The sequence below is a fragment of the Pseudophryne corroboree genome, chromosome 9 (genome assembly GCF_028390025.1).
Source record: "Pseudophryne corroboree isolate aPseCor3 chromosome 9, aPseCor3.hap2, whole genome shotgun sequence".
Taxonomy (NCBI): Eukaryota; Metazoa; Chordata; class Amphibia; order Anura; family Myobatrachidae; genus Pseudophryne; species Pseudophryne corroboree.
The window spans coordinates 91433092-91451638 of NC_086452.1; positions in this window are offsets into that span (position 1 = coordinate 91433092).

An 18547-nucleotide genomic window follows, 5' to 3' on the forward strand; every position below is an offset into this window, starting at 1 on the left:
AGTGGTTGACCTAAACATTGTCGACCTAGACAGTGTCGATCTTCAGACCGGATCCCGAAAAATAGTCACAGCCCAGTCCAACTTTGGAAACCTTAGATGTTGGTTAAATGAATTGATATTATGGAGGTCATTCTGAGTTGATCGTAGCGGTGCCGGCGCATGCGCAATTCCGACCCGATCGCTGCGATAAACTGCAGCGAGCGATCGGGTCGGAATGACCCCCAATATTCGAGACTTTGTGTGTCAAATATATCAGACATCAAACTGTCAGAAAAAAGGAGAGCTGTCAATATCTGGAATAAAATGCTTCTTACAAATTTGGGTGGCGGCACCACATTCTTGAGGCTGTCGAGTGAAATCTCCATCATATTCTATGCACAGACCACTAGCTGCAAAGCTGCAAAAAGCTCCTGAAGAAATACAACTCTAGTATTAATACTAGAGATGAGCGGGTTCGGTTTCTCTGAATCCGAACCCGCCCGAACTTCATGTTTTTTTTCACGGGTCCGAGCGACTCGGATCTTCCCGCCTTGCTCGGTTAACCCGAGCGCGCCCGAACGTCATCATGACGCTGTCGGATTCTCGCGAGGCTCGGATTCTATCGCGAGACTCGGATTCTATATAAGGAGCCGCGCGTCGCCGCCATTTTCACACGTGCATTGAGATTGATAGGGAGAGGACGTGGCTGGCGTCCTCTCCATTTAGATTATAAAAGAGAGAGATTTACTGGAGCTTAGGACTAGGAGGAGTACTGTAGAAGTGTAGAGAGTGCAGAGAGTTTACTAGTGAGTGACCACCAGACAGTGCAGTTTATTTAATATATCCGTTCTCTGCCTGAAAAAAGCGATACACACAGTGACTCAGTCACATACCATATCTGTGTGCACTGCTCAGGCTCAGCCCAGTGTGCTGCATCATCTATATATATTATATATCTGTCTGACTGCTCAGCTCACACAGCTTATAATTGTGGGGGAGACTGGGGAGCACTGCAGTGCCAGTTATAGGTTATAGCAGGAGCCAGGAGTACATAATATTATATAGTGAGTGACCACCAGACAGTGCAGTTTATTTAATATATCCGTTCTCTGCCTGAAAAAAGCGATACACACAGTGACTCAGTCACATACCATATCTGTGTGCACTGCTCAGGCTCAGCCCAGTGTGCTGCATCATCTATATATATTATATATCTGTCTGACTGCTCAGCTCACACAGCTTATAATTGTGGGGGAGACTGGGGAGCACTGCAGTGCCAGTTATAGGTTATAGCAGGAGCCAGGAGTACATAATATTATATAGTGAGTGACCACCAGACAGTGCAGTTTATTTAATATATCCGTTCTCTGCCTGAAAAAAGCGATACACACAGTGACTCAGTCACATACCATATCTGTGTGCACTGCTCAGGCTCAGCCCAGTGTGCTGCATCATCTATATATATTATATATCTGTCTGACTGCTCAGCTCACACAGCTTATAATTGTGGGGGAGACTGGGGAGCACTGCAGTGCCAGTTATAGGTTATAGCAGGAGCCAGGAGTACATAATATTATATAGTGAGTGACCACCAGACAGTGCAGTTTATTTAATATATCCGTTCTCTGCCTGAAAAAAGCGATACACACAGTGACTCAGTCACATACCATATCTGTGTGCACTGCTCAGGCTCAGCCCAGTGTGCTGCATCATCTATATATATTATATATCTGTCTGACTGCTCAGCTCACACAGCTTATAATTGTGGGGGAGACTGGGGAGCACTGCAGTGCCAGTTATAGGTTATAGCAGGAGCCAGGAGTACATAATATTATATTAAAATTAAACAGTGCACACTTTTGCTGCAGGAGTGCCACTGCCAGTGTGACTGACCAGTGACCTGACCACACTGACCACCAGTATAGTTAGTAGTATACTTATATTGTGATTGCCTGAAAAAGTTAAACACTCGTCGTGTGACTTCACTTGTGCGTTGTTGTTTTTTTTATTCTATAAAAATAAAACTCATTCTGCTGACAGACAGTGTCCAGCAGGTCCGTCATTATATAATATATAATATATACCTGTCCGGCTGCAGTAGTGATATATATATATTTTTTATATCATTTATCATCCAGTCGCAGCAGACACAGTACGGTAGTTCACGGCTGTGGCTACCTCTGTGTCTGCACTCGGCAGGCAGTCCGTCCATAATTGTATACCACCTAACCGTGGTTTTTTTTTCTTTCTTCTTTATACATACATAGTTACATAGACATCTCTTTATCAACCAGTCTATATTAGCAGCAGACACAGTACAGTACGGTAGTTCACGGCTGTGGCTACCTCTGTGTCTGCACTCGGCAGGCAGTCCGTCCATAATTGTATACCACCTAACCGTGGTTTTTTTTTCTTTCTTCTTTATACATACATAGTTACATAGACATCTCTTTATCAACCAGTCTATATTAGCAGCAGACACAGTACAGTACGGTAGTTCACGGCTGTGGCTACCTCTGTGTCTGCACTCGGCAGGCAGTCCGTCCATAATTGTATACCACCTAACCGTGGTTTTTTTTTCTTTCTTCTTTATACATACATAGTTACATAGACATCTCTTTATCAACCAGTCTATATTAGCAGCAGACACAGTACAGTACGGTAGTTCACGGCTGTGGCTACCTCTGTGTCTGCACTCGGCAGGCAGTCCGTCCATAATTGTATACCACCTAACCGTGGTTTTTTTTTTCTTTCTTCTTTATACATACATAGTTACATAGACATCTCTTTATCAACCAGTCTATATTAGCAGCAGACACAGTACAGTACGGTAGTTCACGGCTGTGGCTACCTCTGTGTCTGCACTCGGCAGGCAGTCCGTCCATAATTGTATACCACCTAACCGTGGTTTTTTTTTCTTTCTTCTTTATACATACATAGTTACATAGACATCTCTTTATCAACCAGTCTATATTAGCAGCAGACACAGTACAGTACGGTAGTTCACGGCTGTGGCTACCTCTGTGTCTGCACTCGGCAGGCAGTCCGTCCATAATTGTATACCACCTAACCGTGGTTTTTTTTTCTTTCTTCTTTATACATACATAGTTACATAGACATCTCTTTATCAACCAGTCTATATTAGCAGCAGACACAGTACAGTACGGTAGTTCACGGCTGTGGCTACCTCTGTGTCTGCACTCGGCAGGCAGTCCGTCCATAATTGTATACCACCTAACCGTGGTTTTTTTTTCTTTCTTCTTTATACATACATAGTTACATAGACATCTCTTTATCAACCAGTCTATATTAGCAGCAGACACAGTACAGTACGGTAGTTCACGGCTGTGGCTACCTCTGTGTCTGCACTCGGCAGGCAGTCCGTCCATAATTGTATACCACCTAACCGTGGTTTTTTTTTCTTTCTTCTTTATACATACATAGTTACATAGACATCTCTTTATCAACCAGTCTATATTAGCAGCAGACACAGTACAGTACGGTAGTTCACGGCTGTGGCTACCTCTGTGTCTGCACTCGGCAGGCAGTCCGTCCATAATTGTATACCACCTAACCGTGGTTTTTTTTTCTTTCTTCTTTATACATACATAGTTACATAGACATCTCTTTATCAACCAGTCTATATTAGCAGCAGACACAGTACAGTACGGTAGTTCACGGCTGTGGCTACCTCTGTGTCTGCACTCGGCAGGCAGTCCATAATTGTATACTAGTATCCATCTCCATTGTTTACCTGAGGTGCCTTTTAGTTGTGCCTATTAAAATATGGAGAACAAAAATGTTGAGGTTCCAAAATTAGGGAAAGATCAAGATCCACTTCCACCTCATGCTGAAGCTGCTGCCACTAGTCATGGCCGAGACGATGAAATGCCAGCAACGTCGTCTGCCAAGGCCGATGCCCAATGTCATAGTGCAGAGCATGTCAAAACCAAAACACCAAATATCAGAAAAAAAAGGACTCCAAAACCTAAAATAAAATTGTCGGAGGAGAAGCGTAAACTTGCCAATATGCCATTTACGACACGGAGTGGCAAGGAACGGCTGAGGCCCTGGCCTATGTTCATGGCTAGTGGTTCAGCTTCACATGAGGATGGAAGCACTCAGCCTCTCGCTAGAAAAATGAAAAGACTCAAGCTGGCAAAAGCAGCACAGCAAAGAACTGTGCATTCTTCGAAATCCCAAATCCACAAGGAGAGTCCAATTGTGTCGGTTGCGATGCCTGACCTTCCCAACACTGGACGTGAAGAGCATGCGCCTTCCACCATTTGCACGCCCCCTGCAAGTGCTGGAAGGAGCACCCGCAGTCCAGTTCCTGATAGTCAGATTGAAGATGTCAGTGTTGAAGTACACCAGGATGAGGAGGATATGGGTGTTGCTGGCGCTGGGGAGGAAATTGACCAGGAGGATTCTGATGGTGAGGTGGTTTGTTTAAGTCAGGCACCCGGGGAGACACCTGTTGTCCGTGGGAGGAATATGGCCGTTGACATGCCAGGTGAAAATACCAATAAAATCAGCTCTTCGGTGTGGAGGTATTTCACCAGAAATGCGGACAACAGGTGTCAAGCCGTGTGTTCCCTTTGTCAAGCTGTAATAAGTAGGGGTAAGGACGTTAACCACCTCGGAACATCCTCCCTTATACGTCACCTGCAGCGCATTCATAATAAGTCAGTGACAAGTTCAAAAACTTTGGGTGACAGCGGAAGCAGTCCACTGACCAGTAAATCCCTTCCTCTTGTAACCAAGCTCACGCAAACCACCCCACCAACTCCCTCAGTGTCAATTTCCTCCTTCCCCAGGAATGCCAATAGTCCTGCAGGCCATGTCACTGGCAATTCTGACGAGTCCTCTCCTGCCTGGGATTCCTCCGATGCATCCTTGCGTGTAACGCCTACTGCTGCTGGCGCTGCTGTTGTTGCTGCTGGGAGTCGATGGTCATCCCAGAGGGGAAGTCGTAAGCCCACTTGTACTACTTCCAGTAAGCAATTGACTGTTCAACAGTCCTTTGCGAGGAAGATGAAATATCACAGCAGTCATCCTGCTGCAAAGCGGATAACTGTGGCCTTGACAACTATGTTGGTGTTAGACGTGCGTCCGGTATCCGCCGTTAGTTCACAGGGAACTAGACAATTTATTGAGGCAGTGTGCCCCCGTTACCAAATACCATCTAGGTTCCACTTCTCTAGGCAGGCGATACCGAGAATGTACACGGACGTCAGAAAAAGACTCACCAGTGTCCTAAAAAATGCAGTTGTACCCAATGTCCACTTAACCACGGACATGTGGACAAGTGGAGCAGGGCAGGGTCAGGACTATATGACTGTGACAGCCCACTGGGTAGATGTATGGACTCCCGCCGCAAGAACAGCAGCGGCGGCACCAGTAGCAGCATCTCGCAAACGCCAACTCTTTCCTAGGCAGGCTACGCTTTGTATCACCGCTTTCCAGAATACGCACACAGCTGAAAACCTCTTACGGCAACTGAGGAAGATCATCGCGGAATGGCTTACCCCAATTGGACTCTCCTGTGGATTTGTGGCATCGGACAACGCCAGCAATATTGTGTGTGCATTAAATATGGGCAAATTCCAGCACGTCCCATGTTTTGCACATACCTTGAATTTGGTGGTGCAGAATTTTTTAAAAAACGACAGGGGCGTGCAAGAGATGCTGTCGGTGGCCAGAAGAATTGCGGGACACTTTCGGCGTACAGGCACCACGTACAGAAGACTGGAGCACCACCAAAAACTACTGAACCTGCCCTGCCATCATCTGAAGCAAGAAGTGGTAACGAGGTGGAATTCAACCCTCTATATGCTTCAGAGGTTGGAGGAGCAGCAAAAGGCCATTCAAGCCTATACAATTGAGCACGATATAGTAGGTGGAATGCACCTGTCTCAAGCGCAGTGGAGAATGATTTCAATGTTGTGCAAGGTTCTGCTGCCCTTTGAACTTGCCACACGTGAAGTCAGTTCAGACACTGCCAGCCTGAGTCAGGTCATTCCCCTCATCAGGCTTTTGCAGAAGAAGCTGGAGACATTGAAGGAGGAGCTAACACGGAGCGATTCCGCTAGGCATGTGGGACTTGTGGATGGAGCCCTTCATTCGCTTAACAAGGATTCACGGGTGGTCAATCTGTTGAAATCAGAGCACTACATTTTGGCCACCGTGCTCGATCCTAGATTTAAAGCCTACCTTGGATCTCTCTTTCCGGCAGACACAAGTCTGCTGGGGTTGAAAGACCTGCTGGTGACAAAATTGTCAAGTCAAGCGGTACGCGACCTGTCAACATCTCCTCCTTCACATTCTCCCGCAACTGGGGGTGCGAGGAAAAGGCTCAGAATTCCGAGCCCACCCGCTGGCGGTGATGCAGGGCAGTCTGGAGCGACTGCTGATGCTGACATCTGGTCCGGACTGAAGGACCTGACAACGATTACGGACATGTCGTCTACTGTCACTGCATATGATTCTCTCAACATTGATAGAATGGTGGAGGATTATATGAGTGACAGCATCCAAGTAGGCACGTCACACAGTCCGTACTTATACTGGCAGGAAAAAGAGGCAATTTGGAGGCCCTTGCACAAACTGGCTTTATTCTACCTAAGTTGCCCTCCCACAAGTGTGTACTCCGAAAGAGTGTTTAGTGCCGCCGCTCACCTTGTCAGCAATCGGCGTACGAGGTTACATCCAGAAAATGTGGAGAAGATGATGTTCATTAAAATGAATTATAATCAATTCCTCCGCGGAGACATTGACCAGCAGCAATTGCCTCCACAAAGTACACAGGGAGCTGAGATGGTGGATTCCAGTGGGGACGAATTGATAATCTGTGAGGAGGGGGATGTACACGGTGATATATCGGAGGGTGATGATGAGGTGGACATCTTGCCTCTGTAGAGCCAGTTTGTGCAAGGAGAGATTAATTGCTTCTTTTTTGGGGGGGGTCCAAACCAACCCGTCATATCAGTCACAGTCGTGTGGCAGACCCTGTCACTGAAATGATGGGTTGGTTAAAGTGTGCATGTCCTGTTTTGTTTATACAACATAAGGGTGGGTGGGAGGGCCCAAGGACAATTCCATCTTGCACCTCTTTTTTCTTTTCTTTTTCTTTGCATCATGTGCTGATTGGGGAGGGTTTTTTGGAAGGGACATCCTGCGTGACACTGCAGTGCCACTCCTAAATGGGCCCGGTGTTTGTGTCGGCCACTAGGGTCGCTAATCTTACTCACACAGTCAGCTACCTCATTGCGCCTCTTTTTTTCTTTGCGTCATGTGCTGTTTGGGGAGGGTTTTTTGGAAGGGACATCCTGCATGACACTGCAGTGCCACTCCTAGATGGGCCCGGTGTTTGTGTCGGCCACTAGGGTCGCTAATCTTACTCACACAGCTACCTCATTGCGCCTCTTTTTTTCTTTGCGTCATGTGCTGTTTGGGGAGGGTTTTTTGGAAGGGACATCCTGCGTGACACTGCAGTGCCACTCCTAGATGGGCCCGGTGTTTGTGTCGGCCACTAGGGTCGCTAATCTTACTCACACAGCTACCTCATTGCGCCTCTTTTTTTCTTTGCGTCATGTGCTGTTTGGGGAGGGTTTTTTGGAAGGGCCATCCTGCGTGACACTGCAGTGCCACTCCTAGATGGGCCCGGTGTTTGTATCGGCCACTAGGGTCGCTGATCTTACTCACACAGCTACCTCATTGCGCCTCTTTTTTTCTTTGCGTCATGTGCTGTTTGGGGAGGGTTTTTTGGAAGGGACATCCTGCGTGACACTGCAGTGCCACTCCTAGATGGGCCCGGTGTTTGTGTCGGCCACTAGGGTCGCTTATCTTACTCACACAGCGACCTCGGTGCAAATTTTAGGACTAAAAATAATATTGTGAGGTGTGAGGTATTCAGAATAGACTGAAAATGAGTGTAAATTATGGTTTTTGAGGTTAATAATACTTTGGGATCAAAATGACCCCCAAATTCTATGATTTAAGCTGTTTTTTAGTGTTTTTTGAAAAAAACACCCGAATCCAAAACACACCCGAATCCGACAAAAAAAATTCGGTGAGGTTTTGCCAAAACGCGTTCGAACCCAAAACACGGCCGCGGAACCGAACCCAAAACCAAAACACAAAACCCGAAAAATTTCAGGCGCTCATCTCTAATTAATACAAGACTTTTTGGGGGTAAGAACAATATTTAACATGCAGAGACGCAGTATGTAACAGTGGCAAAAGCAGGATTTGCATGGGGGTTTCCAGAACTGGGTGGAGCCAATCACGGAGCGCCACGTTGTAGCACCCTCCTGATCGGCTGTGTGCTCCTGTACTGACTGACAGGCGGCACACAGCAGTGTTACAATGTAGCGCCTATGCGCTCCATTGTAACCAATGGTGGGAACTTTCTGCTCAGCGGTTGACCGAAAGTGACCTCACCGCTGAGCAGAAAGTTCCCACCGCATAGGCGCTACATTGTAACACTGCCGTGTGCCGCCTGTCAGTCAGTACAGGAGCACACAGCCGATCAGGAGGGTGCCACAACGTGGCGCTCCCTATTTGGCTGAAGAAACCCACTTAGACAGAAGTCAAAGTGGGTTTCTGGCATTAGGGGAAAGGGGTCCCATGTGAAAACATGGGGCCCCTTTCAGTGCGAGGTCGGGTCTGCGTTTTTTTATTTTTTCCAAGTACGTGGATTACAACTGGATTATCCGAGGAGCCTTCTACACAGGATTTGGTGAGTATAATTTTTTCAACAGGTACCCCATGGATTCTACTGGAGAAGAGGACCGACCTGCGTGTGAACATAAGGTAAGTATGTGTATATGTTTGTGTGGATGGATGTATTAAAACTTTACTTTCAAGGTGTGTGTGTGTTGTCATTTTTGGGGTATTTTTTTAGTAGTAGTTCTACAGGTACCAGCGGCCCAGTTTTTCCGCCGCATGCTGGTACTTGTGGTTCTCCAAGTACCAGCTTGCGGGGGAGGCTTGCTGGGACTTGTAGTACTGCTACTAAAAACAATATTCATAACTATCCAAAAAGGCTATCAGCCCCCCATCCGCAGCCCATTGGATGGGGGGGACAGCCTCGGGCTTCACCCCTGGCCCTTGGGTGGCTGGGGGGGGACCCCTTGATTGAAGGGGTCCCCTTCCCCCAGGGTACCCCGGCCAGGGGTGACTAGTTGGATATTTGATGCCACGGCCGCAGGGCACTGTATAAAAGTGACCCCCGGCTGTGGCATTATCTGTCCAGCTAGTGGAGCCCGGTGCTGGTTTCAAAAATACGGGGGACCCCTACGCTTTTTGGCCCCCGTATTTTTGGAACCAGGACCAGGCGCAGAGCCCGATGCAGGTTGCTTAAATATGGGGGAACCCCTGTCCATTTTTTTCCCATATTTCTGCAACCAGGATCGGCTCAAAGAGCCCGACGCTGGTTATGCTTAGGATGGGGGGACCCCACGCATTTTTTTTTGGTAAAAATAACACTTTCCCACCCCTTCCCACTGATATACATGCACGGATCTCATGGATCCGTGCATGCCTATCCAATCACGGCTCAAAAAAGCAGGTCTGGGTTTTTTTAGCACTTTTTTACGATTTGTAATTTTTCACGGCAGTGTTTGGCTCTTTTGAAATTTGCACTTTTTAGTAAATGACCGAGTTCTGCTAATTTGCTGGCGTTTTTGACCGATGGTGTATTCATTCGTATTTTTTTTCTTGGACTTCCAAAAAAATACGAATGCCCTCATCACTGCCGTGATTTGAGTTTAGTAAATGACAGAGATGACACTTTGAAGAAAAAACGGCATCTCGGTCAAAATCGGGATCTTAGTAAATATACCCCAGGGTGTAGAAAACTAAAACACAGGAATTCTTGTCTTCCAGGGCATGTAGGTAAAGTGGCAGGACTGGGGGAGAGGAATGGTGGCTGTCAGCACAATCAGGCCCGATCTATCATCTACTATTTTTTTAAATAGGGGTGGTCTAGGTGGGTTGCGGGAGGCCCCAGAGATATAGGGTCTCAAGATTTCTGTTGCCGGCCCTGACCCTAACCCAGACCTCTAAACTAACCCTAATGCCTTAACCTAAAAGGCCAGACTGGATGGGCCATGTCATTCTTATCTGCCGTAAAATGCTGTGTTTCTGTGTATATGGTGCACTGCAAGAAAATATCTGCAAATTCAATGGTATGGTAACTGCGGTATAAACTGTACTTGCAATTGAACTAACTGAATTCAGCCCTATGAATAGAGAGATCCCCGTGCAGCAGTCACAGAAAGGGTTAATCTCTGCAGCTTGTCACTCAGCTTACATTGTTGCTCTTTTATTTTTGCAGCGCTGGGAGTTGTAACCCACAGACCAGGTGTGTACACACACTGAGATTTATCCTTTCGATTTTGTCTATATAGTCAAAATCACAAGGAAAGTTAGTGCAAATCGCACTGTGTTAGGCAGCTTGCAATACCAATGCGATACCGATGAGTGGTCCCGCGGGGTCGATAACGCTAGGAAAGACAGACTGTACAGGCAATCTTGACTATATAGTGTGTACTATCTGGTACAAAGTATAATCAAAATGAGCACTTAGTCAAAATCAAAGAAACAGTCAAAGTCGGTGCTTCTTTGCTCTGGGGGAGTTCAAAGGAAATCACATAGTCGAAATCGGAGATAGTCAATATCTCACCATGTGTATGCACCTTACACATAACACAGCCCAACATGTCTATATTCCTGTATAGTGAATGTAATTCTCAGTATATGTCACTAATTCTCAGTATATGTCACTGACAGCTGTGCCGCTTATGTATTACTGTATAGTGGATGTAATTCTCAGTATATGTCTCTGACAGCTGCACAGTACCACTTGTGTAATCCTTTGTAAAGCATGTAGGTCTAAGTATATTTCCCTGACAGCTGCACAGTAACACTTCTGTTGTACTTTGTAAAGCATGTAAATCTCAGTATATGTTCCTGACAGCTGCACAGTACCACTTGTGTAATCCTTTGTAAAGCATGTAAGTCTAAGTATATTTCCCTGACAGCTGCACAGTACCACTTCTGTTATACTTTGTAAAGCATGTAAGTCTAAGTATATTTCCCTGACAGCTGCACAGTAACACTTCTGTTATACTTTGTAAAGCATGTAAATCTCAGTATATGTTCCTGACAGCTGCACAGTACCACTTCTGTTATACTTTGTAAAGCATGTAAATCTCAGTATATGTTCCTGACAGCTGCACAGTACCACTTGTGTAATCCTTTGTAAATCATGTAAATCTCAGTATATACCACTGACAGCTGCACAGTACCACTTGTGTAATCCTTTGTAGAGCATGTAAGTCTCAGTATATGTCACTGACAGCTGCATAGTACCACTTGTGTAATCCTTTGTAAAGCATGTAAATCTCAGTATATACCACTGACAGCTGCACAGTACCACTTGTGTAATCCTTTGTAGAGCATGTAAGTCTCAGTATATGTCACTGACAGCTGCATAGTACCACTTGTATAATCTTTCGTAAAGCATGTAAATCTCAGTATATACCACTGACAGCTGCACAGTACCACTTGTGCAATCTTTCGTAAAGCATGTAAGTCTCAGTATATGTCACTGACAGCTGCACAGTACCACTTGTGTAATCTTTTGTAAAGCATGTAATTCTCAGTATATGTCACTGACAGCTGCACAGTACCACTTGTGTAATCTTTCGTAAAGCATGTAAGTCTCAGTATATACCACTGACAGCTGCACAGTACCACTTGTGTAATCTTTCGTAAAGCATGTAAGTCTCAGTATATGTCACTGACAGCTGCACAGTACCACTTGTGTAATCTTTTGTAAAGCATGTAATTCTCAGTATATGTCACTGACAGCTGCACAGTACCACTTGTGTAATCTTTCGTAAAGCATGTAAATCTCAGTATATACTAGAGATGAGCGCCTGAAATTTTTCGGGTTTTGTGTTTTGGTTTTGGGTTCGGTTCCGCGGCCGTGTTTTGGGTTCGAACGCGTTTTGGCAAAACCTCACCGAATTTTTTTTGTCGGATTCGGGTGTGTTTTGGATTCGGGTGTTTTTTTCAAAAAACACTAAAAAACAGCTTAAATCATAGAATTTGGGGGTCATTTTGATCCCAAAGTATTATTAACCTCAAAAACCATAATTTACACTCATTTTCAGTCTATTCTGAATACCTCACACCTCACAATATTATTTTTAGTCCTAAAATTTGCACCGAGGTCGCTGTGTGAGTAAGATAAGCGACCCTAGTGGCCGACACAAACACCGGGCCCATCTAGGAGTGGCACTGCAGTGTCACGCAGGATGTCCCTTCCAAAAAACCCTCCCCAAACAGCACATGACGCAAAGAAAAAAAGAGGCGCAATGAGGTAGCTGTGTGAGTAAGATTAGTGACCCTAGTGGCCGACACAAACACCGGGCCCATCTAGGAGTGGCACTGCAGTGTCACGCAGGATGTCCCTTCCAAAAAACCCTCCCCAAACAGCACATGACGCAAAGAAAAAAAGAGGCGCAATGAGGTAGCTGACTGTGTGAGTAAGATTAGCGACCCTAGTGGCCGACACAAACACCGGGCCCATTTAGGAGTGGCACTGCAGTGTCACGCAGGATGTCCCTTCCAAAAAACCCTCCCCAATCAGCACATGATGCAAAGAAAAAGGTTAGGTGGTATACAATTATGGACGGACTGCCTGCCGAGTGCAGACACAGAGGTAGCCACAGCCGTGAACTACCGTACTGTACTGTGTCTGCTGCTAATATAGACTGGTTGATAAAGAGATGTCGTAGTAGTATGTATGTATAAAGAAGAAAAAAAAACCACGGTTAGGTGGTATACAATTATGGACGGACTGCCTGCCGAGTGCAGACACAGAGGTAGCCACAGCCGTGAACTACCGTACTGTGTCTGCTGCGACTGGATGATAAATGATATAAAAAATATATATATATCACTACTGCAGCCGGACAGGTATATATTATATATTATATAATGACGGACCTGCTGGACACTGTCTGTCAGCAGAATGAGTTTTATTTTTATAGAATAAAAAAAACAACAACACACAAGTGAAGTCACATGACGAGTGTTTAACTTTTTCAGGCAATCACAATATAAGTATACTACTATACTGGTGGTCAGTGTGGTCAGGTCACTGGTCAGTCACACTGGCAGTGGCACTCCTGCAGCAAAAGTGTGCACTGTTTAATTTTAATATAATATTATGTACTCCTGGCTCCTGCTATAACCTATAACTGGCACTGCAGTGCTCCCCAGTCTCCCCCACAATTATAAGCTGTGTGAGCTGAGCAGTCAGACAGATATATAATATATATAGATGATGCAGCACACTGGGCTGAGCCTGAGCAGTGCACACAGATATGGTATGTGACTGAGTCACTGTGTGTATCGCTTTTTTCAGGCAGAGAACGGATATATTAAATAAACTGCACTGTCTGGTGGTCACTCACTATATAATATTATGTACTCCTGGCTCCTGCTATAACCTATAACTGGCACTGCAGTGCTCCCCAGTCTCCCCCACAATTATAAGCTGTGTGAGCTGAGCAGTCAGACAGATATATAATATATATAGATGATGCAGCACACTGGGCTGAGCCTGAGCAGTGCACACAGATATGGTATGTGACTGAGTCACTGTGTGTATCGCTTTTTTCAGGCAGAGAACGGATATATTAAATAAACTGCACTGTCTGGTGGTCACTCACTAGTAAACTCTCTGCACTCTCTACACTTCTACAGTACTCCTCCTAGTCCTAAACTCCAGTAAATCTCTCTCTCTTATAATCTAAATGGAGAGGACGCCAGCCACGTCCTCTCACTATCAATCTCAATGCACGTGTGAAAATGGCGGCGACGCGCGGCTCCTTATATAGAATCCGAGTCTCGCGAGAATCCGACAGCGTCATAATGACGTTCGGGCGCGCTCGGGTTAACCGAGCAAGGCGGGAGGATCCGAGTCTGCTCGGACCCGTGAAAAAAACCATGAAGTTCGGGCGGGTTCGGATTCAGAGAAACCGAACCCGCTCATCTCTAGTATATACCACTGACAGCTGCACAGTACCACTTGTGTAATCTTTCGTAAAGCATGTAAGTCTCAGTATATGTCACTGACAGCTGCACAGTACCACTTGTGTAATCTTTTGTAAAGCATGTAAATCTCAGTATATACCACTGACAGCTGCACAGTACCACTTGTGTAATCTTTCGTAAAGCATGTAAGTCTCAGTATATGTCACTGACAGCAGCACAGTACTACTTGTGTAATCCTTTGTAAAGCATGTCATTCTCTGTATACTGTATGTCACTGACAGCTGCACAGTACCACTTGTGTAATCCTTTGTAAAGCATGTAATCCTCAGTATATGTCACTGACAGCTGCTTCGCTAACCCTATACTGTAACACGCACACAGTACAGTAATAGATGGCCATGTCAGTGAAGCAGCATGTAGTTAGTTGGTAGGGGGATGTTTTTTCTATATGAATTAAATTGCAGAATGCTGAATGTAAAGGTTTAATTAAAGATAATTCAGTAAGAGGCAGATTCAATTATTAATATAATAGTCATTTACAGTTATTATATAGCATTTACAGAATAGCACAAACATTTACTCTTTTCCTATAAGTAAACAAGACACAAATACATATATTATCTGATCAGGCTTAGCACAAGACCAGAACTTGGTGTTTCTTTTATTTACAAACATTACAAGTTATTTTACCATTGTAATATTTAAGTGCCCTACACACTTATAGATTTCACTAAACGATATAACGTTCTCGTTCATTATTGAATGAGAACTCGTTCATATCGTTCAGTGTGTAGGCACGTGGCCCCGCGCTCGTTCATTGTTGGTGCCGGGTCGCTTATACATGCAGGCCAATATGGACAATCTCATCCATATTAGCATGAATTGCTATGGAGCCGGGTGATGGGGGGAGTGAAGTGAAGTCACTCCCCCCGTCACCTCCCCCCTGCTGCCGTGTCACCCATATCAGCTGTGGGCAGCTCGGCGGCGGATCACTGAGTGTGTAGGGCCCTTTAGTATTACATATTATGAGTTAGGGTGTGCTCTATATAGGAAGTTATTTTAGATATATAACAAGCTTTCATTTCTGCAGAGGCAGGAGCGGACCTAGGCACGGGCAAGCCAGGCGGGAGCCCGGAGCGCTGCAGCCTGTGGGCGCGGCGGCAGTCACCCCGCAGGCACCCACTGCCCGACCACACCCAGGCTGGGGGCAAATCTACAGGGGGACACATCTACTGGGAGCAAATCTACAGGGGGCACAGCTACTGGGGCAAATCTGCAGGGGGCACATCTACAGGGGGCAATCTACAGGGGGCATAACTACTGGGAGCATATCTACAGGGGGCATCTCTACAGGGGGCATAACTACTGGGGGCATAACTACTGGGAGCATATCTATAGGGGGCATAACTACAGGGGGCATAACTACTGGGAGCATATCTACTGGGGCACAACTACAGGGGCATACCTACAGGGGGCATTACTACTGGGGGCACTATTATTGAGGGCATTGCATAGGGGTCACTTAATAAATGCAATGTGTGTAAGGGTCTACCTGTCACAGTGTGTATAAGGGTCAACATCGTGCAATGTGTGTACGGGGCTACCTGGCGTAACGTGTATAAGGGGCTCTGCTCTACTGTGGTATAATGTGTGTAAGGGGCTCTAACATAGTATAATGGGTACTACTGTGTGGTGTAATGTGACTGACGGACACTACTGTGTGGTGTAATGTAACTGTCGGACACTACTGTGTGGTGTAATGTGAATAATGGACACTACTGTGTGATGTAATGTGACTGACGGACACTACTGTGTGGTGTAATGTGAATAATGGACACTACTGTGTGGTGTAATGTGAATAATGGACACTACTGTGTGATGTAATGTGACTGATGGACACTACTGTGGGGTGTAATGTGAATAATGGACACTACTATGTGATGTAATGTGACTGACGGACTCTACTGTGCGGTGTAAAGTGAATCGGTACTATGAAGCCACACCCCTATTTTTGCACCAACCCTATTTTGCCTGTCAGGAGGGGAGGGGGGGGGGGCACCAAAGGAAACTTTTGCCCAGGGCACCACAAGGTCTAGAACCGGCCCTGTGCAGAGGATGTATTCCACTACAAGAGTCACTGAAGCATCACAACAGGGCAGTGCATAACAATAAAAAAATCACAAATATATTATATATGAAACAAATCCCCTCCACTGATAAAAGGGAAGCTGTCCACACACAGATCTCGTCAGTCAATTTGAAAGTCTGTGCTGCAATCCCCAGAGGGTCATAACCCACCCAGCGATGGCGCCACGTGGCCATATTAGTATTTAATGGGAGGTACACTAATACTGCAGCATTAGACAGGATTGGCTACAGTTCCTGTCCAATCAGGTGCCGCATTTATTACACACCTCAAGTCTGACCTGGTTTAAATAAAAACCCAAGACTTGGATGCAGCTTTCCTCTTACCCCGAGTACACACCTGAACGATTCAGCGATCTTGCTATGGGCCAATATGATGTAATGATTTATGGTGCCCGAGTGCGCACTGCCAGATCCGGAATACGACGGCACACTATATCATTACAGCCAGGGGTGTAGTGAGGGTGGCTCCAGTGGAGCTCAAGCTCTGGGCGCCGGAAAAGTTAGAGGGCGCGCCACCACCTGCCCCCCCCTCACTCTGCCCAATATACTGCAGGCCGCTGTAGAGGCAGCCGCATAGCAGGAGAAGGAAAAGCAGAGAGGCACACACTGACTTGGTCTCTGAGACTAGGTAGGGAACAGGACAGGCCAGAGGCGACAGCAGGAAACACTGACAGCCGGCACATGCTGGAACTCTGCCCACCCTCTTTATATGTCTCACTGTCTGCTTGTAGCTGTGCAGCTGGGTTACTTCTGTCCTGCTACATCACTCTTTGTTCCCTTGGCTGCAGCACCTCTTTCTGCCCCAGCTGCTGCAGCACCTCTCTGTCCCAGATGCTGCAGCAGCACATCTCTCTGTCCCAGCTGCTGCAGCAGCACCTCTCTCTGCATTAACAGCTGCAGAGTAACATGTATAAGCGGCTCTACTGCAGCATAACATGTGTAAGCGGCTCTACTGTGTTGTGTAATGTGTATACGGGGCTCTACTGTATATAAGGGGTACTACTGATTGGTGTAATTATAATAACGGACACTACTGTGGTGTAATGTGAATACACAACAGATTGGTCAGTATATCTTGTAGTATGTTCCCAGCTTCACTACTTGTGACATTAGCTGCAATCAAGAATGACAGGTGTCTGGGGGTGGGGGCGGGGGTGGCTAGTGGGATTGGCATCACCAATATACTAATTAGGGGGGATTGAGACAACGCTATTGGATAACCCTTCTAAAAAGATAACCCCTCTAAGTTACAAAAATATTTTAGACTGCTCAGAAATATCATGTGGCTAATACTCTGTCACATTGCTCCTTGTGGTCAGAGTGTAAAACATCTAATAGTAAATACCTGAACTATGAGCAATTTCATTACGCTTCCTTTCTTACTGTATGCAGATCATGTGACTGGCTGTATCTCTTATGGACAAACAGACCAATTTACATGGGCCTGGAGTACACATGACTCACCTGTACTGAAATAACAAATACATCTTATGCTGGGTACTTATACGTCTGAGCGAACAGCCAATATATCGCTATCGGGTAGGCAGGTGTAGGCCAAAGATATGTCTGAACTACGTCATTCACAGACATATTGAGTCTGCAGTGCAGAACGTTACCCGATATACCACAATTTGCTTGCAACACCGCAACGATGTTTAAGGATGCATCTGTAGATGATGCTGGAGGAGGCTGGGACACTAATAGTTAAAGGTCAGAAGCACAGGCTCCTCCTCCCCTATACCCCGCCCTCTGACCTGCCCTAAGGAGCTGGACACTGCTTTAGCTGCTCCTGCTGCTTAGTTTTATTAGTTTATTATTTTATTTTTGACAACTCTGCGCGGCCGGCGGGGACAGGTCCATGGCTGAGCACCATTTTCAGTGTATCCTGTAAGACACATCTGTGTTCACCTCTCAGTGCAAATAATGTGATTTATTTTACATCCGTTTGTCCTGTGTTTTATCCTTTCAATAACTATTTGGTATTGATATAACTGTCCATATGATAGGGCGCAGGTTCTCACACTCGGCCCTCAGGACCCCACACAGTTCCTGTTTCCAGGTCACCTGTAGATATGTCACATGTGACAGTTGGTGATACACAGGGCACCTGCCGGGGGACTGGGACATGTGACCTGTGTGGTGTCCTGGTACCAGTATGATAGGGAATACAGATTGTAAGCTCCACTGGGACAGGGACTGATGTCAGTAACTGAAATGTTACCGGTGGAGCACTGTCCAATATGTGTGTGATACATAAATAACGTAGTAATGTATAAATAAATAATCCATTGATGTTTTTAATAACATTTTTTTATGAAGTGACAAACCCAATTCAATATGTACCTTA